Raw genomic sequence first — 25,779 nt, forward strand, 5'->3', positions numbered from 1 at the left:
TTTTCCCTTCATGCTTATAACACTTTCTCTAGTGTAGCATGGTTCTAGGAATTGATAGCAAATGATCAGCTCGATAAGATAGTGAGCAGATACAAGAGTACGACTGAGCCAGATTTTCATCACAAGAACTGCGTTATTGTTCTAAAGCAGGTTTTTTTGCAATCCATGCAGGTAATTTTTCTTTTAACCTTGAAGGATGATTATGCCTGGATCTTTTGATTGAAACATCTCATCCTGTGCCCACAATGGATACTATACAATTAATAGTCTTTCTTTTCTCAACTGTTTAATTAGGGTTGAGGCCAACACAGGATTTAAATGACTAAAGTCAATGAACATCATGAATATCATTCCAAAATGTTCTCTGCTAATTGTGAGTAATCTCCCCGTTCCCAGGAGAGGAGGTGGCTGGCTGTAACGCCGGGCCTCCCGTATGGTGTCATTTCGGGGAATTGCTTTCTTCTCTCCACGTGATACCCTTCCTCCCCATGCGCACCTGCTAGCTAATTGTCAAAGTGTTTTTTCACAGAGCAAAAATGCACTTTTGTCTGCTTTCCTGTAGAAGTCCCAGGGATAATTAAACAATGGGATGTGTAAATGACAAATACAGTGGTCCCAGTTTCACTTTCCATTTCAGTTACCTGTGGTCAAGGTGGTTGGAAAATATTAAGTGGAAAATTCCAGGAGTAAACAATTCATAAGTGTTAAATTGCACGCTGTTCTGAGTAGCGTGAAATCTCACGCCGTCCCGCTCTGTCCCACCTAGGATGTGAACCATCCCTTTGTCCAGCGGATCCTCGCTGCGTATGCTACTCACCCATTACTCACTTAGTAGCTGTCTTGGTTATCAGATTGACTGTTGCCGTATCGCAGTGGTTGTGTTCAGGTCACCCTTATTTTACTTAATAATGGTACCAAAGTGCAAGAGTAGCGATGCTGGCAATTTGGATAGGAAAAGGAAAAGCTCTAAAGTTCTTCCTTTAAGTGAAAAGATGAAAGGTCTTGACTTAAGGAAAGAAAAACAAAATCATGTGCTGAGGTTGCTAAGATCTACAGTAACTTTTGTTACAGGATATTGTTATAATTGTTCTATTTTATAATTAGTTGTTGTTAATCTCTTACTGTGCCTAATTTATAGGTATGTGTGTGTAGGAAAAAGCCAAGTGTATATAGAGTTTGGTACTATCAGCAGTTTCAGGCTTGGAACCCCCCTGCCAGATAAGGGGGGACTGCTGTCTCAGAATTTTACCTGTGAGATGTTTAGACGGGAAGGCCTGAGATAGAAATATGAAGGGCATCATTGAGTCGGGTAGAGAAGGCAGAAAGGGGCAGCTGGGGCTGTCAAGGACAAGCTTGGCCTGTTTGGGCCCAGGGCCAGGCGAACTTGAAGAAATAACACCCACTTCCATATACTCTGGACTTAAAAAGACAAATGAGAAATAAAAAACTCAAGAAGTTAAATATTCTCTTCTACACAAAAATATTTCCAGACTCCTTTACCATCATAGTTTTGTCCATTATGATTTCTTTGGCTCATAAAGCAAAGGTTTCAAAGATTTCAAACCATAGAGGTACTGACTTCCTAATTCACTCATTTTTATCCTCTTAGAGGACAGACAGGGAATAAACTGCTTCATCATCATTTTTAGTCGAGAAAGCCTGGTAGATAACAGATGTGCGGCCTCCGAGAGTCCGGGGAGACTGGGATGAGGACGTGGAGAGGATTCCTCTTCCCTTGGCCGTGGGGCAGAAGGCCAAGGCCGCCCTGTGGGGGCCTGGCCATAGGGAGCCCTGCTTCTGCTCCCCAGCCTCCCCTCACTACCCCAGTTTCCGAATGGCTTTTAGAGTCAAGGGACGGCTATCTTTAGGGACAGAGCCGCTGTGGTTTAAGAAATCACGTCCTTATCATCTGTCTTCATATGTATTGCTCCAATCAGAGAGCTGAAGGTGGAGAGAGACACTATCAAGTCATGCAGATTCATGCAGGTGAAAGATTTCTTAAGACATAGTTCTAAGTCAAATTTTAAAATCTAGTTTAGAACATTTCTTTTTCTTCTATAATATTCACTCTAAAATTATTTCTCCTACAAGTAGTGCTCAAAGAAGATGGATTGCATCTGTTACCTTTGGATTTAGACAGCAGATGTAGTTACGGTTTCCTGGCTTGTCTCTCCTCTTGTGGAGCTCTAATACTGGAGAATGATTCAATTCCATTCTGTATTTACTCTACATCTAGCTAAATGTCAGATACTGCAAGCATATAGGACCAGCCAATGGTGTGATCTCTACTTTCAAGAAGCCTAGAGTTTAAATGAGGAGACTAAATTAAGAGATGAACCTAATAAAGACATTTAGATGCCGATGTATGGGAATGATTTTATATAACATCATGCAAGGAATTGAGAGAGAGGAGAGATTAGTGCAGACATGAGTAATGAGAGAAATGTGCTCGGATGAGATGACCCTGGGCTGGGAAAAATGATGAATTCAGGTTGAGGCAGGCTGAGTTTAGGGGTCTAGGAGCATTCAGGTGGAGATGCCAGTGGGCGTTTAGTTTATGGGTCCAGAGTTCAGAAAATAGATGATGGCTGGAGATGCAGATTCAGGAGTCATCAGCTCATAAGAGACTGTTTAAGTGCTTGAGATGGGAATAGATGACTTCATCTAAGGAGAGTATATAGAGAAGAACAGAGATAAACACACATTCATGGGACAGACCCAGTGGCATAATGGTTAATTTCATGCACTCTGCTTCAGTGGCCCAGAGTTCACTGGTTTGGATCCTGGGTGCGGACCTAGCACTGCTCATCAAGCCATGCTGAGGTGGCATCCCACATAGAAGAACTAGAAGGACATACAATTAGGCTTTACAACTATGTACTAGGGCCTTGGGGAGAAAAAAAAAAAAGAAGAACATTGGCAACAGATGTTAACTCAGGGCCAATCTTCCTCACCAAAAAGAATACCTTTAAAAAAAGAAATTAAAAAAACACAGACACAGGGGCTGGCCCCGTGGCCAAGTGGCTAAGTTTGTGCGCTCTGCTGCAGGCGGCCCAGTGTTTCATTGGTTCGAATCCTGGGCGCGGACATGGCACTGTTCATCAAACCACACTGAGGCAGCGTCCCACATGCCACAACTAGAAGGACCCACAACGAAGAATATACAACTATGTACCGGGGGGCTTTGGGGAGAAAAAGGAAAAAATAAAATCTTTAAAAAAAAAACAAAAAACACAGACACATATTCATGCATACAAGTGTGTGGGTGTACATGTGCACACACACGTAGGGTGACAGAGGGAGAGGGCTCAGAACTTTTTCTCATAATGACACGCTTTATATTTCTTTTCTAAGTAGGAGAACGGGACAGGTTAGTGCTTCAGAAGCCAAGGAAGAAAAGCACTTCAAGAAGGAGGGTACAGAACAGAGTAACCAAATACCAGAAAGAGTCAAGCAGGAAGAGGACTAAAAATCTAGAGGGTTTGTCAATTAGGAGGCGGTGCTTGACTGTTGTCAGGGGAGTTTTGCTGAAGTTTCGAGCCCATGATGACCACAATGGCCAGACTAAGAACGAAGAGAAGGAGTTCCACACAGTTTTCTCTCCGGATGAGGGAGCATGCCCTGCAGCCCCAGCGGTGACAGCAGTGAGAAGGGCAGAGGGTGATGTGGAGCTGAATGGCATGCTTGAAAGGGTTTTGCATGAGAACTCAAAATTAAATAGCAGAACCCTCTTTTAAAATAAATAGTATGGAATTTCATGAAAACAGAACTCTATTTACCAGAAGTGGACATGTAGAGTCAAAAGTGGCACCCCATGAACTTCATCCCTGGCCCCTGCTGTTCTCTGGAACTCTCAGGGACCTTTGATAATCACAACTGATAGGACCATAGAAGCAAGAGTCAAAGGTGCCTGCTTTTCCCCAGCCCGGGAGACGGAAGGAATGCTGATGGAGACTTTAGTAAGTTAAGTCTTAGACACATTGCTTTGGAAGTAATGGTGCTTTATCCAAGTGGGGATGTCCTGTAGGGGATTGGAAACAGGCCTGGTATGCAAATACAAGCCAGGGCTGAAAATGGAGATTTTCAAGTCAGCTAGAAGGGGGAACGTTGAAGTCTGGAGAGTAGATGCGGCCTCAAAAGTAGAGAAAGGGGCAGAGAGATAGAGCAGCGCTTTAGGCATTGGGTCTACCAGAAAACCACTAGAAGGAGTCTGCCTGCCTGCCTGCCTGCCTGTCTGTCTGTCTGTCTCTCATACACACACACAGATTTGACCTTTGGCCATTGTGGGAGCTGTTGCCTTTGCATCTGATGGTGGAGCATGAGGTATGCAGGACAGGCTTTTGGAAAAGAAACAGATACAAAGTGGGAAGGAGCAAAGACAAGCTCAGATTCATAAGCATGAGCTGGGACCAGTGAGGACGGGTGGAAACCTGTGTTAGCGCTCAGCACCTTCACCCTCAGTGAAGGAGAATCTGGTGCTTTCATGTGTCAGGTGCAAAAGGGCTGACCTTCCGAGTGTAAAAAGACAAGGCCAGCAACAGGGAACGGGTTTCCAGGCGACGTTGTGCAGCCTTGTCATGTCAGCGTGCTGCAGAAGCACCGCAGCACACTGACAAAGCACAAGGGGAGGCCGCAGAGCGCAATGCCAGCGGAAAGACACAGCATTAAGTGCGGAGTCATTTCCTCCCTCTTTGGGAAAAATTGAACAAGTCAAAGATGGAGAGATTTCAGAGGTTTCCAATTTTCTCAGGAAGATGAGTCTGTTTTGTTAATGAATTACATTCTGAATCTCTTTCCTTTAGGTACATATAAAACTTATAAATGAAAGACCGTCTCTTTTTTTAACAGAACTGTATGCCTTTGACGATAATCTTCTAGACCGACATGTGTAAGATAATTAATACCCACCTAAGAATGAATTACACCCATAATCATAAAGAATTGAAGCATCCCTTGGAGAATACGCTGTTTTATCTGCATTCGGAGATTAATTCGAGGGGAAAGATACAATGATTTGTTCTCTCACTCGAGCAAAACAAAAAAAAATTTGCTGGAGTTATAGCTTAGGGATTTATTTCAGAACTTTCGTGGAAAATGGACCATCTGTGGTTGTAAGTATTATTACTTATATAATTTGTTCAGGACAACAAGTTATGATAAAATGTCCAATTTCCCTTGGCGAAATTGTCTATTTTATTTCCAATATATATATTTAAAGTTTGACAGGATTATGGAAGATCATTCCAAAGAAAATAGCTTAGCTGCTTTGTGAATGGGTGGAGCCGGAAACTTATTAGATGGCACAAATGTTGGCAATGGCAGGAAGCCATCTGCTGAAGCTGGCACCAGGACAACAGTCAATTGGAGAGTAGGACAGACCTCAGGGAAGAAAAACGTATAAAACTGACAGCAGACATCGAGTGCTCACACAGCCCCACACCTCTCTACAGCTTCTGGCTGGGGAAGATTATCACGGAAGTTTGGTCACAAAGGGGCTCATGGGGATCCTTCCTGGGTGCTGTATTCTTTTCTATCAGCACACTCTCCAGAAGAGATCTAATCCCACCTTGCACACACACTCACACACACACACACACAAACATCTATCTGTCTATCTATCTACCATCTATGTATCTCTCATCTCTATCTCTCTTATCTCTCTCTCATCTACCTGTGTATCTATATACACATATACATATCTATGGAGACAGAGAAATCTCTGTATCCATATCTATATCTATCTATATCTACCATCACGTCCAAGCTTGATCTTTCTCCTGGAACTCCAGACTCTCTATTCAGATGTCCATCAGACATCCCAAACTCAACATGATTAGAAAGAGAACACTTGTAATCCCTCCATGGCCTTCTACCTTCTTCTCCCTCAGGCTCCCTGTGTCTCTGAACAGCATCACCATTTATCCAGTTGCTTACGGCTAAAGTCTAGAAATTGTGCTTGATTCCTTTCCTTCCCTCCCTTTCCACACCTAATTTATCAGCAAGTTCCGTGACTCTGCATATCTTAATCCGTCCTCATCTCTCCATCTCCTCTCTCAGCACCCTCGTCCAAGCCTCTGGTCTCTATCTTTACTGGCCTCCCAGCAGCAGCCTCCTAACCTGCTCCCTGGGGCGCATTTCCCTTTCTATATGCCATTCCTCACAAAGCGGCTAGACTGAGCTTTTAAAAATGTAATCCAGAGCATAGTCTCCTCCACTGAAAATCCCCTGAGGGCTTCCCGGTGTACTCAGGAGAAACCAAACTCCTTGTGCTGGCTCACAGGGCCCCATGTGATCTGACCTCTACCCGCCGCTCGGTGTCAGCTCAGACCAGTCTCTCCCTGCCCGCCGTGCTCCAGGAATACTCACTGGCCTTTGTTCCGATTTTCAAGCAGCTGAACTTTCTTCTGCCTTAACTTTGTGTTTCCTATACCAGCTGGAATCTCTTCCTGATGTGCATTTCCATAAATTATCACCTGACTCGCTCTTTCTTATTAACCAACTCTCACATTAAATATCTCCTAGGTATTCTTTGTCGCATCATCCTATTTTAATTCTTTACCTAGCACTTATTTTCCTCTGATATTTCTACATCTATCTATTTATCTATCTATTCATCCATCTATGTTTCACAAATAGAATAAAAGTTTCAGAGAGGCAGGGGTTTTCTGGGTCTTGTTCACTGCTGTATCTCCAGTGCCTAGAAGGGGCCAGCATACAGAAGGCAGGCACAGAATTCTAGTGTTACAGATAGTCAGAGACAGATAATTTTAATATAAGATAGGAAATGCATGTCAGGGGAAAGCAGACAGTACTAAGGGGGCACAAAAGAAGGGCAGTGAACCTAGCCAGTGAGATGACCTTTGGGAGACATGGTACTTGACTTGGGTTGTTGATGTGTAGGTGGACAGGAAATGTAAGGAGGTTGGTCAAGGAAGTGATACCACCATTAGTAAAGGCTGATTTATATCTTTAGAAAAGAGCCTGGAGTGTAGAGAGAGAGAAAAAGGCCTGAGACATTAGCAGGAGCTAACAGCTCGAGTAAGCAGTCCCAAATGTCACTAAAAAGAGAGAGAGGGCCAGCCCTGGTGGCCTAGTGGTTAAGGTCAGCATTCTCTGCTTGGGCAGCCTGGGTTTGGTTCTCGGGCATGGACCTACATAGCTCTGTTAGTGGCTGTGCTGTGCTCTTGGCCTACAGACTAAAAAATAGAGGAATATTGGCATGGATGTTAACTTAGGGCGAATCTTCCTCACCAAAAAAGAGAGAGAGGGAACTCTTATCCTAGAGGTAGTGGTGTCACATTGAAGTCATTTAAAAAATATCACTCTGGCAGCAGATTGGAAAAGTCTAGAAACAGAGATAACAATTAAGAGATTATTAAGGTAGTCCAGGCAAGACTTAGGAGTGATTCTACCTTGTATCATGTCAGGTTATGGCTACAGAAATACTAAGATTGATCGATAGTGACTTTGATGTATGTAATACCTATAATACCTACACCCTGAAGTGGCACAAGTGGTCATTGGCAATGTTCTTATTGATTTCCCTCACTCTCAACAGTCTTCACCTGAAAACTGATGTTAACGAGAGCTATGCCACTGGATATGATGATTAAATGAAATAAAGTATGTAAAATACCTGGTGTACTTCATGGCACAGAATGAATAATCAGGGAATATTTATTTCTTCCCTCTCCTCTATTAACTAACACAGTCATTGGCTTGGGAATAGATTCATGTGGAGAGTATAATATAGAAGAAATTACGTTAGATTGAAATTCAAGGGTCCTGAATTCTCATACCATCCCTATCGCTCATTACCTATGAAACTCTGGGCAATGCACTTTATATCGTCTATAAAATGCAGAATAATAATTTTCCTACTGCCCCAGTGGGATTGTTGTGAGGATCAAATGACATCAGTCATGAAATTCTATGTGAACGTAAGGTGCCATTATCTTGGTCCTCAAATCCACCTGTGGCCCAGATACGCATTCTTATCCTGAGAGAGTCAACTATGGCTTTGGAAATTTTTTTAGCATTTTCAGGCCCTAAAGTTGATAGTACGACAAACTCAGCCACTACCTTGAAACACAATATGTCACCTATTACTTCTAACTCCAAAACATCAGAATGTCCAGGTTTCCTCTGTATGAACTTTCTATTGCTATGTAAAAAATTATCCCCAAACTGAGTTGCTTAAAACAACAAGTATCTGCTATCTCACAGTTTCTGTGAACTGCATGCCTAGACATAGTCGGGGGCTGCAGTCATCTGCAATAATCTGGGGCTGAAGGATGTGCTTTCAAGATGGCGCACTCTCATGGCCATTGGCAGGAGGCTTCTGTTATCCACCCATGGCTCTCTCATGAGATGGCCGCTTACTTCCTCCAGAGTGAGAAATCTGAGAGAAAGAGCAAGGAGAAGACACAGTGCCTTGTGTGACCAAGTCTCCAAAGTCACACATCATAAATTCTACTTTTTTTCTATTTGTTAGAAAAAAGTCAAGTCCAGCCACACTAAAGGGGGTTGGGGGAGTGGGGAAGTGAGCGTGGGTGGAGACCAGGCTCTTCCTCTTGAAGGCAGGAGTGTGAAAGAATTTGTGTACATATTCTAAAGCCACCACACTTCTCTATAGTTGAAGTCAAGGAGTGATCCTCTGGGGTCCCCTTGGACATCAGCGGAGCTTGTGGCTCCCTGTGCTAGCGGCACACTCAGCATGGAGAGACACCTTCCTCCCACAGGACCAAGTCAACTTGCTTCCTCAAGTTCTCTCGGTAGAGTTTTATTTACGTTTATTTATATGTTCTAATATACTATCTCCTCCCCCCGCCCAGTTTTATTGAGAAATGATTGACATGCATCACTATGTGAGTTTAAGGCACACAGCATCATGGTTTGATTTACATATATTGTCAAATGATTGCTACAACAGGTTCAGCTAACATCCATCTTCTCTTATAGATACAATAAAAAGAAAAGAAAGAGAAAAAGGAAACAAAATTCTCCTTCTGATAAGAACTCAGGATTTACTCTTAACAACTTCCCTGTACATCATGTAGCAGTGTTAGCTACAGCCATCATGTTGTACATCCCTAGTACTTCTTGATCTTACAACTGCAAGTTTGTACCTTTTGACACCTGTCTCCAATTCCTCCTCCCTGTACCATCAGCCTCTGGTAACCATAAGTTTGATCTCTTTTTCCATGAATTTGGTTTTTTTTTAGATTCCACATATAAGCGAGATCATACAATATTTGTCTTTTGCTTTCTGACTTATTTCACTTAGCCTAATGCCCTCAAGGTTCATCCTTGTTGTCACAAATGGTAGAATTTCCTCATTTTTATGGCTGAATAGTATTCCATTGTGTATACATCACAACTTCTCTGTCCATTCACCTGTTGGTGGACACTTAGGCTGCTTCCGTGTCTTGGCTGTTGGGAATATGCTGCTGTGAACACAGGGTGCAGAAGTCTCTTCAAGTTGGTGTTTTCTTTTCCTTCAGATATGCTCCCAGTAGTGGAATTGCTGGGTTGTATGGTAGTTCAATTTTCAATTTTTTGAGGATCCTCCATACTGTTTACCATGGTGGCTGCACCAATTTACATTCCCACCAATAGTGCATGTGTTCCCTTTTTTTTTTCACATTCATGCTAGCATTTGTTATCTCTTGTCTTTTCGTTTGTTTGTTTGTTTTTCTTTTGAGGAAGATTGGCCCTGAGCTAACATCTGTGCTGATCTTCCTCTACTTTATATATGAAATGCCTGCCACAGCATGGCTTGACAAGCAGTGCATAAGTCTATGCCCAGGATCCAAACCAGCAAATCCCAGGCCACTGAAGCAGAGCATGTGAACTTAACCACTGTGCCTCTGGGCCAGCCCCAATCTCTTGTCTTTTTGATGATGACTATTCTAGCAGGCATGAGGTGATATCTCATTGTGGTTTTAATTTACATTTCCCTAATGATTAATGATGTTGAGCATCTTTTCATGTACTTGTTGGCCTGTCATATATCTTCTTTGTAGAAATGTCTGTTCAGGTCCTTTGCCCATTGTTTTTTTTTTGGTCAGGAAGTTTGGCCATGAGCTAAGATCTGTTGCCAATCTTCTTTTTGCTTGAGGAAGATTGGCACTGAGCTAACATCTGTGCCAATCTTCCTCTGTTTTGTGTGTGGGATGCTGCCACAGCATGGCTTGATGAACAGTGTGTGGGTCCCCACCCAGATCTGAACCCGTGAACCCTGGGCTGTGGAAGTGAAGCATGCTACCTTAACTACCATGCCACCGGGCCAGCCTCCCATTTTTCAATTGAGTTGTGTTTTTGCTATTGAGTTGTATGAATTCTTTACATATTTTGGATGTTAACCCCTTGTCATATATATGGTTCGCAAATACCTTTTCCCATTCCCACTCTGTCCTTTAAAATCTAACATCTCTGGCAAGGCTGAACATCGTGCCTGACACAAATAGGAGTTCAGTAAATATTAGTTCAATTTATTGAAAGATCCTGAATACAAATGGTTTATCTGATTCTTTCCAGGAGATAGGTTTTAGTAAGAAGAAGAAGGAGGGGACGTGAAGGCTTGGAGAGTAGTAACACGAATTGGGGAAGGGGCCAAGTGGGAAAAGGACAGAGAATTAGGCCCTGACAGCTTAGCCATCCAACTGCTCGCGTTTTTGGATGGCTAGACTGTGTGCCCTGAAGGTGGACTAAACTCTGCACAGTGGCAGGAGCAGCAGCAGCTTCATTGGTGGCAAGCTGACCTAAAGCATGGGAACTACCGTAGGGGAACTTCTCAGACCCTGCAGAAAAAGAGGTTTCCTTGCCACTAGGATTGGGAACACAGCCCGGAAGCGAGAGTGGACTCAGCAAGAGTAGGAGAGGGTTATTATGGGAAACCTTTCCAAGTAGATTTTAATTTTGGAGAAATACCAAGCTGTAAATTGATCTCAGAGGTTGAAAATGCATTAGATGCCACCACAGCCCTGGCTGTCAATTCAGCCTGCGTTTGTCGAGCAGCCATTGTGTGTCAGCCGCTGTTCTTGTGGCATACACATTTATTATCTCATTCAGTCCGCACAAACGCTGTATGGGAAGTTTGATTATTCTCCCTTTATAGGAGATTAGTGCTTCGGGAGGTGATGTTCCTTGTTTAAAGTGACACAGTTAGCAAAGGGAAAAACTGGGATTTGAATCCAAGTTTTTATACTTTATTATACCACAGCTTTCATTTCTTAAAGTGAGAAATTGCAAATGCAGATACATCACGGATTAACTAACGTTTCGTAAAATATAGCATCTTCCTAAATAGAAGGCTGGTACAGGTTAAGCTATAGGCCCATCTCATTCCGTGAAATGTAGCTTGCTCTTGGCAACAGTTTTCCTGCAGTAACGTTTAAAATGGGGGTGAAGATTTTCTTTTAGAGTCTCTTCTGCAAATTCATGTCTTTCTCATTCAGATATAAAGTTGTATGTTCCCCTCAACAAATTGCCCAGCTTTCTTGAACATCCAGGCTACACCCAGTACATCTTCTACTGCGCAACAGCTAATAACATCGTAACCACTAAAACAGCCAAACAAAATTATGAAGTTTCAAATACTTGATTTGTAATTATACTTTTAATTGAAATGTTAATAGGACAATCCAATATCTTTCTTATGATCCTTATCCATTAGAATTTGCTCGTTATCCATTATTCCTTCAAGGAAAGAAAATATTTTCTCTTTCTCCCTTGTGTTTCTCTATGACCTTTGATTTCTACCCGTGACCCCCAGGCTTGTGTGCCATTCATTCATGCATTCATCCGTTGAGTCAGTAAGCATCATTCATCCACTCTTTCAACATCTATTTATTGAGCATCTACAATGTGCTGAGCACTTGTCTAGTCATGGATGGATCGTATCTTGTAGGCCAACCACTGTGCTCAGCTCTGCGGGTGATAAGATGTTGTCTGAGGCACCGTCACTGTGATGAGCAGACGCAGGGTAAGAGGAGTATGATGGCATTCACGTAGGATACGATGGAGACAGGTGAATATACATTTCTCCTATTAACAGTGCTATTATTAGTTATCATATGTAATAAACTGTTATTGTATGACGGATTGTTTGACCTAGAGGGGTCATCAGATACCTTGTAGAGGAGCGACATATCAGATAAAAAGCAGGCTTTCTCCCGCTGGTCGTTGTGTTAGTTTGGGACTGGGTCCTCTGAGCAGCACATGCTAAGAGAGGTTTAAATGTGCAAGAATGTTACTAGGGGAAACAGCTGTGAGGGAAAACGCCCAGTGATCCAGGAGAAGCTGGGAAAGCTGTCAGGCCACGCCTCTGACCCCAGTGGAGGAGAGTGGAAGTACTCTAGTCTAAGTAAAGCAGGGGTGTTGGAAGATGAGCCGAAGTCGGCCTCAGAAGCACTCCCTGCCTTCTGGGAGGGGATCTGCCTTGTCCTCTCGGCGCCCTCGGTCGTGGCCTGAGAGGAGCCCGGGAGCAGTCAGAGCTCGGCAGTGGGGACCTTTGGTCGACAAGGCTCCTGTAGGTGCCGGTCTGGGAGGCACATTCTCAGGGCCACCCTAGTTGCTGTGAGGTCAGCACTGCAGGCTGAGAGGGCAGATCAAACAAAAGATTTGCTTAAAGCAGTTTGGTGCATTTTAGGAGAACTACAAGCTCTATATGGCTGAAGTGTGGGCGCATTTCCGTCAGGGAAATGAGGAAGCAAGAAGGGAAGGTGTTGAGAAGGAATACCAGAGACGTTCAGTAGCCGAATCACAGAGTCTAATGTGCAAATCGAAGGGGTTTAGGCAAGGAGAAGACATTGGAAAGTTTTAAGTAGATAAGGAACCTAATCAGGCTTTTTCTCGCCAAATAAATCAGTGGGTGGATTAGAAGATGTAATACAACACAGGGAGAGGAGGTGGAACGCTTATCTTCTGAACTATTGCAGTAACCAATGGAAACGCAGAGACTCAGAAAGGTGTTTGAAAAGTAGAATTAACATCATTTGACCACCAATTGTATGTGAGGAGTCCTTGATTCCAGGTTTCTGGCTTGGGCACTCGACAGTGGAGACATCCTCTCCGATAAGGGATGCATGAAGAGACGCTGGTTTGGGAAAAAATAAGTTTTGAACAGTGTGGCATTTTAGGTCTCTCAGCACTGTTTTACCCAGTCTTCAAGAGATGACTCAAGGCATGAGATGCACGCTGGGGAGCTGTGAGCCTCTCTCTCCCTCAGGAGACATTTTAACACCCCTGGTCAGCTGACCACCTCCACCCGTGTAAAGGGAGGGCATCAGCGAGCTTGCCTCTCCTGCATCTCTGTGTCTCTCTTGACCTTTGTCTACCTAGCAGGAGTCAGCAAAGACAAAAACAGCTGTAGATTAATGTAATGACTATGAGATCATGAGATTGCAAAATGAATTTCTCCCCAAATAGACAAGTACTCCATCAGCCCCTTCCCCATCTTTGTCTTTCTCTGTTTGTTTTGGAAGAACGCATCCTTGCACTCTCCAGGGGGATGTGTGGAGTGAATCTACAGACACTGGTCAGAGCACCCTCTTCTCCGGACAGCTGATGATGGGTGGGAGGTGAAGCATTATCTGACTTCTTGACCCAGCAAAGCAGAAATCACCCACAGAAATCATCATAATCTCTAATAAAACAACATGCTTTGGTTCCCAATTTCATTTCCATTATTTAAGTTTCATGACATTAATTCAGGCAACATAAAAATTTCCAGCCAGATTTGTATGCATGTATCACAGAGTCTTGGGATGAAGGGAAAGAGAAAGAAGAGCTATCGTGATTCTCTGGGGAATGTGAAGTGGGTTTCAAAATAGCATTTTTAAAAAAACATTTTTGTTGAAATCAGCAGTTTACAACCTTGTGAAATTTCAGTTGTACATCATTGTCTGTCAGTTGTGTTGTAGGTGCACCCCTTCACCCTTTGTGCCCAGCCCTCACCTTCCTTGGCTATTGTAAATAATGCTGCAATGAACATAGGGGTTCATGGGACTTTTGGAATTGCTGATTTCAAGTTCTTTGGATAGATAACTTGGAGATTAACCCTTTGTCGGATATATGACTAGCAAATATTTTTTCCCAATTGGTGGTTTGTTTTTTTGTTTCAATCCTGTTTTCCCTTGCCTTGAAGAAGCTCTTTAGTCTGATGAAGTCCCATTTGTTTATTCTTTCTATTGTTTCCATTGTCTGAGAAGACATGGTGTCCAAAAAGATCCTTTTGATACTGATGTCAAAGAGTGTTCTGCCTATATTTTCTTCTAGAAGGCTTATGGTTTCAGGTCTTACCTTTAGGTCTTTGATCCATTTTGAGTTTATTTTTGTGAATGGTGAAAAAGAATAGTCAATTTTCATAAAAATATAGAACGCTTTGCAAATTTGCGTGTCATCCTTGTGCAGGGGCCATACTAATCTTCTCTGTATCGTTCCGATTTTGGTATATGTGCTGCCGAAGCGAGCACTCAAAATAGCATTTTTAAAGCACCTGCCTGTCCCAAGAGATAAGCTAAGTATTTCATATCATTTCTCCTTTCCCCACTTTTTCCTCCTCTTTTTCCTCCTCTTCCTGCTCTTCCCTCTCCTCCCTCTTCCCTGCTTCTTCATCTTTGCCTTTGTCTTCATCTTCTAACTCACTGAATCCTTACCCATTAGGCCACTCCTTGGTTGAAAGCACACTAATGGTTTTCCATCTTGTTCCATAAAAGCCTAAGTCTGCACAATGGCCTACAAGGCCTCACACAAACCTGGACCTTCTTGCCTCCAGTTAACTCTTTGCCCTCTCCCGGCTTCTCACCTGTCTGCCTTTGGCTCCAGCCACGTGGACCTCTTTGCTCCTCCTTGGAGACCTCACGAGAGTTCTTGCCTCAGCTCTTGTACTTGTTGATCCCTCTGCCTGCTCTTCCCCTAACAACCACACACCAACTGGCAGTTTCTCTGACCATGCTTAAAAGCTGCAGCTTCTGTTCCCACATCCTCCATGTCCCGGCCCTGCTTTATTTTGCCTCGTAGTCCTTATTGCCTCCCATCATACCGTATAGTTTACTTATTCTCATTCATTGCCAGTTTCTCCTTGCTAAAATATAAGGCATAGATTTTTGCCACTTTGATTTCCTACTGTGGCCTCTGCACATTACAACAGTGTCTGCTTTAATGGGACTAATATTAGTATTCCCATTCTCAGATGAGGTGACTGGGCTGTGAAAACTGAAATAATTTCCCCAAGTCACATCCTCGGTAAACAGCAAGGCTTCAGTTCAAATCCAGATCCATGTGGCCCAAGATCCACGTCCTTTTCACCCCGGTGATTTCCTTCTTTTCCAAATAGCCAGGTCAATACTCTCCTACAACCAGGGGGTGGCTGCTAAATGGGAAATGACTGAATTTTGGTCAGGGAGTCAGATCGTGAGACCTGTGTGAGAGGCCAAGGAGGAAAGAAACAACATCAACGAGAGAACAGTGGGGGTTCTGTATGCTCACAGGAGTTAAATGCCCGGTGCTTCAGGAGATCCCTGGAAACCTTCTTCGCAACCCCCAGGCCAGATCCCGCACACGCAGACTGTGGAAAAACTGGCACCACACGCGAGCCAGCCACGGGTTCCATTTAGATTGCATGCACAGATGTCTAATTGGAGCTTGCTGTTTATTAACATACGCTGCTTTGCCGTTCAGAAACGGGAGTTAATCAAAATGTTGCAAATGATGCACCTTGAGAAATGGCACTCCTTATCATGATTGCATCTCCATATTTTTTCCACGTTAGGTGTGTGTGTGAAATGCTTTTAAAAATTCTACTCAACTCAGATCAGGCCCTGGTCTGGGATCTGTCTGAGTCTGTTCAGAGGGTCTGGCAGAATTGGCGTGGAGCCATCTTTCAGTGCAGCTTTGTACGCCGCACAAACCTGGACTTGTGGAGCAGTCGGTTAGGAGCAGGGCACTTCCTGGCCCTTACAGCTCACGGGGAGCCTCGGAGAGCCCCGGCTGCCCTTCTCCCTTGCCCTCTCTGTTAGTTACCAAGGAGTAAAGGTCACAGGCTAGAAGCAGATAATTATGCTACTTCAGGAATCGCTGCTTCCCTCTGAGGACCACTGGAATGTAATTCATTTCTTCAATCTTTCTTCTCAAGTATTAACAAAGTCAACAAAAAAAGGATTTTCTTCCCCACCAGGACTTGCCAGCACTGGATGAGAGCAGTCAGCATGAATTTTAATGAATGTCTGTTTTTCAGTCCTGAATTTTCCATAATCAATTTCTTTTTGTTTATTAATTGAAAGTGAAAGTGTATAGAGTTTGAGAATTGATGGATCTTGGCGCCTTGGAGACCACTCAGCCACATTCAGAGTGGAGCTGGCATGTGCTTCTCTATAGAGCCCAAGCTTATGTAAGAGGTACATTGGAAGACGATTTTCTCCTGTTAAAATGATTCATCCCATGGTTCTTTAAATGGGTCAGCTAGTGCTGTAAATTAATTTACACGAAAGAGAGTCAAATTCTCTACTTTTTTTCAGGAGCAAATCTATAGAGGAGGGGAGATGCACACGGGCGGGTTCTCCTGATGTTGACCATGCTTCTCACTGGGCCTCAGGGTTCAGCTCTGCTGTTTCTCTCTTGCTGCTCTACCCCACTTACCTTTTTGAGGTGTGTGAAGAAGGTCCCGATTCGAGGGGCATGCCCACCTGGGTGACTCATTGCTTTGGCCCTGAGACTTCTCCTGTGATCAGAAGAGCCCTGTGGTGATGGCATTTGAAGAGGGACACGTAGGATGTTTCTGCTAGATTTAGCATGGGGCTGTCGGTGTTTCAGGGGACTACTGGGATCATGGCAGATCATTCTTTGATTGCTGTTCTCCTACTTGATACACCATAATAACACTTTTCTCCCATTTACTGACAACATTAGTTTTCTTGGGCTGCCATAACAAAGTGCCACAAACTAAATGGCTTAAACAGCAGAAATTTATTGTCTTATAGTTCTGGAGGCTAGAATTCTGAGATCAAGGTGTTGGCAAGGCCGTGCTCTGTCTGAAGGTGCTAGGGGAGGATGCGTTCCAGGCCTTTCTCCTAACTTCTGCTGGTTCCTTGGCTGGTGGCAGCAGACCTCCAATATTCACACAGCATTCTCCCCATATGCATCTCCTTGTGTTCAGATTTCTCCTTTTTATAAGGACACTGATCATATTGGATTAGAGGCCACCCTACTGCAGTGTGACCTCATCTTAGCTAGTTACATCTGCAATAACTCTATTTCCAAATGAGTTCACATTCTGAGGTACTGGAGGTTAGAACTTCAACATATGAATTTTAAGGAGGAGACACAATTCAGTTCATAACACTGAACATTAGGTAACTATTATTGCTAAATAAATTACCCCTAAACTTTGTGCTGTAGGGGAGGAAGACATTTTCTCTACCCACTCTGGGTCCTTCTGGATGAACAATGAGTTAAATTCACATGAGACAGAATAACAGGAGAAAATTCAACAAAGCTTTATAGCATGTATACATGGGAGAGGCTCAGGCAACCTGAGCAACTCACCAAGGTGGCAGAAGTTCTCCCCTTAAACACTACCTTCAGCTAAAAGCAAAGGAGGATGTTGGGGGCGGGGGGCGGGAGGGCCAGTTATGGAGATCACCAGACAAGTACAGTAAACAAGAGTCAGGTTATTATGCAAATTTAAGTCCTTGCCTTCCACGTTGATAAGAGCTTCTAGAGATAAGGTCAGACCCCTTCTTCCTGGTACAGAGAGGGAGACACCTTTATAGATGGAGATTTCCTTTACAAATGTAAATGTCTCTTACAAAGGGTAAGTAAATTCTACTTTTCAGAGTTTCTTTCCTGTCTGCAGTTTTTAAAAGTAACCAGCCTGAAATAATCCTCATTCCTAAAAGACATATCTTGGGGTAGCCAATTCCAGTCCCCCACAGTGCCTTAAAATGACATTTATTATCTCACAGTGACTCTGGGCCAAGAATCCAGGCCTGGCGTAACTGGGCTCTCGGGCTCTGCGTTTCTCCTAAGGCTCCAGTCAAGGCTGCAGTAGAGGTGAACCTGCTTGGAATCTCACTCAAGAAGTTGTTGGCAGGATCTGGTTCCTTGTGAGATGTTAGAATGAGAATCTCCATTCCTCAATAAATACTGACCACAGGCATTTCTGGGCATAGGCAGCTCGCCACGATCTGAGCAAGCAAGAGAGCAAGAGAGTGTGGGAAGAAGATGGAAATCACAGTCTTTTATAACCTAATCTTGCAAAAAAACTGTTCATACTCTATTTGTTAGAAACAAGTCACCAGATCCAGACACACTCAAGGGGAGGGGATCATGCCAGGATGCAGGGACCTTTGGAAGCCACTTCAGAGACTGCTTACCTTGGTCTGCCCTCTGAGTCCTCCTTCCTTTTTCATGAAAGCTAGCACATACTTGCACCCAAGTGGTTTCGTTGGCCTGCTTGTTGCCAGTAGAATTTCTGGAGTCTATTGGTCTCTTTTCATTGTGTACTGCTTCTACGTCTTTCATTCCAAAATGGTAGTGTTTCAGCTGATACCATCTTCTCAAAACCTCTGTAGGATTTCTGTGAATGTTATTGGGGTTCACTGTACTAGAAATAAGTCACATCCACAAATCTCTTTGAGGAAAGCTTTTCTCTAGCTTTGGATCCTGTTGAAAAAGCTGAGAGACATGCCCTTTCACTTCCTGGAGGCCCTATTTTTCCTTTGAGACAACCTATAAGGCACACCCTTAATCTCTTTTAAGACCCTTGTGTGGGACCCAGTAACTGTCTGATCATTTGATCTCTTTGAAGTCTTAATCAAGGGTTATGTAGTCTCATTTAGCTTTATCTCTAGACCACATTTTCTTGACAGTACTTGGAAGCCATTTCTTAATTTTAGCCTCTTTTGCTGTCCAGAGAGGCTGAGGATGTTCAAAATCATCAAGTCTTGGTTCCTTCTTATTTAATAGTTCTTCCTGCAATTTGTCACTCTTGCAGTTTACTATAAGCAGCCAGAAGCAGCCAGATGGCACCTTCAACATGGCTTGACAATCTCCTCAGCCAGATCCCCAAGTTCATTACTGCCGGTCAAGAACACGTTTTGAAAGGGAAAATATATTTTAACTGCCCCTCCCATGCAGAAATGCAAATCATCCCTGTGGCATCTCCCTGCCCTTCCGTCCCCGTCACCACTGGCTTCATTGCCCTTTGCAGTTCTCGACTACTTAGGCCAAAGTGTCCAGCACCCCCAGCCTGATAAACATCTTGTTTCCAATGGTCAAGTATGTTGGACCCTGTCCTTGGGCGCTTGGAAGTCCTGGTGAAGAGCTTCGCTCTAGCAGCACACCGTGGCTAATGCTGCGGTCGGCTAATGCGTTATTCCCACTATGTTACCTCAATTAAAATGTGTAAAGTAGGCTTTAAGGAGTAGTAAAGTCATATTATTATAGAAAGTTATAATTTGAATAGCTTTTCCAGTAATGGTAAAACACTTACAAAGGGTTTTCATTAACCTATTTGTTCCTTACAAAAGTCTTATGCTCAGATGTCTTATCCCTGGTTTAGTAAATAGAGAAGTTGGGCTCAGAGAGGTTGAGTCATTTTCTGTCAGTCACATGATTTAGATCACATGATTTAGACGGTGTCAAGTGGCACCAGGATCCCAGACTCCACACTAGTGTACCCCACTCTGCACTGCAGATGCCCTGTGGGGACAATATGGAGAGCATAGTTATCGAGTGGAGGATCACAGTGGATTTTTACTAGGATGATTCCTAGATGTGGTTGAATTGTCTCCACACCATTAAGTTTGCCACCACAGACACTAGAAACACCGCTGCCCTTTGTGGTATGTTTTGTTTTGTTTTGTTTTGGTCCAGACTTGGGTGTCCTGGAAGGTGCTGCCCCAGATCACGTCTCCCAGAGACTCTCCATGAGCACCTGCTGGCTTTCTTGATCCTCTTCCTTGGTCTGTCAGCATGTTTATAAGACAGAGTTTGGCTCTGTTTGCAAAATGTGTTGACAGCTTTCAGTAGTGGATTTGGACATCTGTTTAAAGGTTTGGTTGTGTTTGTGGTGGGTGCTGGTTAGCAAATAAACTCTGAGCCCGAAGGGAAGAAAAAAGAAAGTATAGAATCCTCTCTATCTGTGGATTTCTCATTTTGGAGTTTGTGATAATTTAGACGGGGCTGACAGAAAACTGCTGAACTTGGAATTGAACAACTTAAAGGACTGAGTCTCTCTGTGCTGCAGTGACCTTGGCCCGGCCACAGGATTTCAGCCTGTTGGAGGTGAGAACGCCTAGAGAATGGCTGTGTGCATTTCTTCGTTGATAGATGAGGAAATTGGGGAGATGAAGCTACACTTGCAGTGTAGCCATTTAGTGTAAAGCCAGGCCTAGATCCTAATTTAATGCTCTTTCTGAGTTCTCTTGTTCCATCACATAATGTTTTGGGGTTTTGATAATAATATAATTGTCAAATAATTTGTTACAAAAGTTGCATTATCACGTTAGTCCTATTTTTACCACCAGCAGGGCAGCCCGGGTACCAGAGTCCCCTGTGACTCCTCAGTGGCCCATGTGTTGGCAGAGACCCCCAAGTCTCCTCCATTAGCTTCCTGCCCCCCTCCTCTCTATCACAGCCTGGCATCTCCCCTCTGCAACTGGCAACATCCCATCCCACCGTATTTCCCAGTCCCCTTCTCAGCAATCTGCCTCACATGGTATTTGCTTTCAGTTTTTGTCACTTGGATTCCCAGTCCTTCTCTTCCCTCTGACCTCACCAGGCACCCCACCAACACGTGTTTTTGCCAACCTGTTCCTTTGCTTCTTCTGATCATCCTTTAGGGTCAGCTTTTGGGGGGTAGCTTTCTACTCCTATAATTGCTGATCTTTGTATACTAGGAGTCAGCTGGAATTGCTGGCCTCCAGGTATCCAGGTAGTCAAAAGTTGTGTACCCCAGGACATTTGCACATGAGCTGAAGGGGAGTTCAGACATTTCCCCTTTCCTGATCCCTAAGCTTAGAGGCACTGAAATGTTTGAGAGACAGGTACAGATTATTTGAACATAATAGTGGTCAGTCTCTCCATGAATACACCCATTGTTTTTCTTCATTTTATTTTACATTTGGGGGGAAATTAACAGATTTTACATGGTTATAGAACTTTCCTTTAAAAAGTATTCTGATTTATATTTCAAAACATCCAATTTCAGACACTTGATGGCTCTAGATCAGCACTGTCCTGTGATGATGCGAATGTTCTATGTCTGTGCTATACAATCCAGAACCCTCCAGCCACATGTGCCTGTGCAGCAGTTGAAATGTGGCTGGTGTGACTGAGGAGCTCAATTTTCAGTTTGATTTAATTTTAATTATTTTACATTTAAATAGCAATATATGACTACTGGGTATCATAGCAAACGGTGTATCTAGATCATTTTAGCCTTTTTTGCAGGAGGGGACATTGTGAACTCGTCCAATATTAGCATTCCCCCCACCCCCACCATTTTCTGCCACGCGCCATTGTTTCCCATGATTTCTCACCGGCCCTGGAAACACAGAACCAGAGCTGCCCCTGGGATCTGGAAGGCCTGTCTCACTGCAACACTCTGTCTCTGTTTCTGCCAATTACATAAGACTCATTAATAGTCTTAGCCTAAACAGGAGCCCATGTAGCAGAGTAAATATTAATAATAATAATAGTGAGACAACATTTATTTGCTCCATATGTATGAGGTACATGATACGTCGGTGTATTAACTCATTTAATCTTGACAGCAGCCCTGTGAGGTCTATGCTATTATTGTGTCATCTCCATCTGATGGAGCAGGAAACTAAGATAAATGTCACAGAGCTAGTGAGTGCTGGGTCTGGAATTCGAGATCCAGTATTTGATGGTAGAGCTCATTCTCTGACAACTACTGAGCTGCTTCTGCGATACGCTCCACTACAGAGAAGCTCCCGGCCAGCACTTGAACGGGCTCAGTGCCTGCCCCACGGGGGAGTGGGGTTGGGCTCTGCCCACTAAAACACAGAAGAGGAATCAGGTAGGTTTGCTGCTGCAACACTGCGATGCAAATCTGGCACCAGCTGCCTGGAGCTGGCAAAGACTTCACAAGTTAAGGGCATAGCCCTCCACCTCACTTTAGACTCCAGCAGCAAGCTTTGGGGATTCCCAGGCCCACGCTTCTGATCAAGTGACTACAAATTCCAGGCTTCTCACCACCTCTTCAGATTTGACCTTCATTGGAAGGAATCAGAAAACTCAGGAAAGCGCTGGATTTGTGATTACAGTTTTGTTATAAAGGATAGAAATCAGGACCAGAAAAGACACATAGGGCAAGGTCTGGGAGAGTCCCAAATGCAGAGATTATGGGCCCCCTTCTTGTGGAATCAGGAGGCACCACCACCCTCCCAGCACATTGATGTGTTCACCAACAAGGGAGCTTAACTGGGCTTCTGTGTCCAGAGTTTTTATTGGGGTTGTGTCGCTCAGGCAGGATCAACTGAATCATTGGCCGTGTGACTGAACTCCATCTCCAGCCCCCTCCCCTCCACAGAGCTTGGGCTAATATCATTTGGCTCAAACCTCAACCAGCTGATCACATGATTGTTCTTTCCGGCATGGCCAGCCCCCATTCTGAAATTACTGGAGTTTAGAACTGAGTTTTCTAATGTTAAATCACAAGCCCTTTGAATCTATGAGAAGAAGAGTAGACGAAGAGAAGAATAGAGACACAGGGCCAGCCCCGGTGGCCTGGTGGTTAAGTTTGGTGTGCTCTGCTTCAGAGGCCTCAGTTCAGTGGCCTGGGTGTGGACCTACACCATTCATCAGTGGCCATGCTTTAGTGGTGGCTCACATGCAAAAAGAGAAAGATTTGCAACAGATGTTAGTTCAGGGCAAATCTGCCTTGACAAAAAAAAAAAAAAACAAAGAAAAGAATAGAGACAGAGACAGAGAAGCTTTGAATACTTAATTGTTGTTCTTCTCTGAAAATGCAGGATGGGAATGGACTTGCCTGGGATAGGACAGGAAATGAGGAATGTGAGTATCCGAGACTTAGGCTTCTTCCCAATGTGGCGATTGATTCCCTTTCTGGTTTCCCTCATGCGCTCACTTGGGGAAGGCTGTGCATCGATTCTGTGTCAGGCCTTATACCAAGCATTGAAAATACAGATATAGAGATGGTCCCATGCTTCTTTGAAGTGGGGATCGACAGTAAACAAAAGATGGCAATATGACCTGGCTAGGGAATCAGTGGAGGGAAGGAAGCACTTAGGATGGAACCTGACTAGGATGGAGTCGGGAAAGAGGGAGTCGGGACAGATTTTCTGCAGGAAAAAAAAAAAAAAAACAGTAGAAGCTGAGGCTCAGAAACAAACAGGGAGCAGCCGGGCCTCCAGTTCTATGAGTGATTGGAAAAGGGGTGCTGGACTTTTTCACTTCAGTCCGGGGGGGTCAATGGGTCCTGATGATGTCCCACAGCCCAGCACTTTGCAGGCTGCTTGCTCTGTTTGCGTCTGCCTCAGCTGTTGCTAGAACCCCAGTGTAGGAGGGGTGGAGTCCCACGAATAAGGGGCTGGGTGGGCTGGTGCAGGCCTTGGGAATGTGGAGGGTATATGGGTGTGCCAGGGGCTCCATCGAGTTTCTCGTCTGTCAAATGAGGACATTGGACTTCCCTGCATGATCCCTGGGGTTCCTTCTGCCTCTGACATTTCATTATTTTCTGACTTTATGAAAAATGTTTTGCAAAGCAAACGAATAGTGTAAACAAGATTATAAAGAGAGTATTTGCCTTCTAAGGGGAATAAATTGTTTTTAAGCACATCAGGAGCATTCATTTGCATATAAACAATGCAAATTCTATATGAGTAGAGGAGGCTTATTTTCTTAGGTGTTCTGGTAAGTTAATTACAAATCATTCTTGTCAATTTCGGTAGTCAACGTGTATTAGGAAGTGACAGGGCTGCATTCATTTTGAGTATTCTGTGCCTTTCAATATTCACAATTTCTTGAATGTTCACAATATCTAAGTTTTCTGTTAATTAGCCTGAATTTTCTTAAATTATTTCTTTATTCAGTGGGTTATAAATATATGGGATTTGTTTTTCCAAGAAGGACTTGGAGAAATTCGTCTTGTGTTGCCCAGATGCCCGAGGTGTCAGCTGAACCCCAGCCCGCTTTCAGCCGTCTTGGACTGGCGTAGGACTACCCAACAAAGGAGACAACAATCTGTTAGGACCCAAAGCCCCGCCTGCACTTTTAACTCCCATGTCTTGTGGTCTTTCTGCATCTTTCTCTCCCATCACTTTGAGTGCTTCTCTTCCCTCCTATAATCAGACTACATAGACTTCCCTAATAATGAACTCTTTGTGAGTATTTTATTTGTTTAGATAACTCTAGAAGATTTGGGAGTCGTACAGAGATAGCACAGGACAAAGCCATCTTCCTGTTCCAGTCTCTCTTTGCCTCATCCCCTCCTCCCACATTCTCCTCTCTTCTCCCATTTCTTCCCCAACCCCCTCATTCCCCTGCCATTCACCCTCATCAGAAGCAAAGCACACTTCACTCTTTGTTTTAAGCATAGCAGCTCACTGATCACTTCCTATAGCTTGGGTATTTTCTGGAGGTTTTGTTCTTTACCCCCAAGTGGCTGCTCAAAATACTCCAAATACATTTTGTTGGGTCAAGATAAATTCAGGAAGGGATGTCTTAAGGAAGCATGCTTCTGTGAAGAGAGTGAGAGAAGCTGGAAAAGTAAAGGGCTGGGGGAGGAGCTCCCCAGCAGAAGGAAGAGACTGTGCGAAGCGTAGAAGCACGTGAGAGCGTGGTGAGTCCAGAAAGCTCCAGCAATTCTCTGTGATCGGAGCTTAGAGTGATTGGGGGAGTGACTGACACAAAGATAGAGCTGGAGGAGAAGGCAGCGGTCGCATCACAAATGACCTGTGTGTGTTGTATTTTCTCCTGTAAGTGATGGGAACCCAGTGAAGCACCTCAACATACGCCAGGGTGATGAAGCCGCAGAGCTGGTTGCAAAGATCCAGATAGAAGGCCGGTGCCATGGCAAGGGCCTGGAATAGGGCATGGGCAGGCGATGCAGAGGAAAGGACATATTAGGAATGAAATAGGAAGCCAGTAAGATTTGTGGTTGATTGGGTGATGGGGCGAGGCAGAACAGGACCAAGCTTGGGAGAGCACTGCATTTCTGCCTTGAATTCTTAGTTGCCAAGTTAGGGAATGCAGGAAAAGGAAGACTAGAAACTGGGAGATGTTCAATTTTAGAAATATAATTTAATTTGGTTTATCACTGTACTATCTTAATAAATTGAGCAAAGGTGACGAGTCCTTGGATGATTTCCATGGCACATCTCAGGCAGTAAGTTTAGAGCAAGTTCAAAGTCATGACTGTTTAGCAACATGTTTGTGGCAAAGGTCTGGGACATAACTCCTCATCTAACACATTCTGGCCGTATCATTTCACGTATGTCATGGTTCACAATTGCGTTTTTCATGTCACTGTAAACTTTCTCCCTGGCTGTCAGAAACTGGACTTGATAAGGGCTGACGAGATTCTGCTTTGTGTTTTAATTGGTTAATTGAAGTGTTTAAATTCAGCATGGGACAAATCAATCACTAAATTTTTCTCTCGTCACCACCTTCAAACACACTTGGTCAGGATGCTTTTTCCACGCCTCTCCCTCACCTTGATGATCATCTCAGGAAGGCCACACACACTGCTGGTCCTTTTCACTGATGAGACCAGTTTAATTTCAGTAC

The 25,779-nt window shown here is 43.9% G+C and overlaps 1 protein-coding gene and 1 non-coding gene across 4 annotated transcripts in view; one reads left to right on the top strand and one right to left on the bottom strand.

Moving 5' to 3' along the window:
* The window catches only part of ZMAT4 (zinc finger matrin-type 4), a 317,539-nt gene that overhangs the window by 287,241 nt on the left and 4,519 nt on the right, over window positions 1–25,779 (top strand). The window lies entirely within an intron of this gene.
* Window positions 14,371–14,477, bottom strand: LOC124231854 (U6 spliceosomal RNA). Its single transcript, XR_006886702.1, has one exon. It is a non-coding gene; the product is annotated as a U6 spliceosomal RNA (small nuclear RNA).

The sequence above is a fragment of the Equus quagga genome, chromosome 22 (assembly GCF_021613505.1).
Source record: "Equus quagga isolate Etosha38 chromosome 22, UCLA_HA_Equagga_1.0, whole genome shotgun sequence".
Taxonomy (NCBI): Eukaryota; Metazoa; Chordata; class Mammalia; order Perissodactyla; family Equidae; genus Equus; species Equus quagga.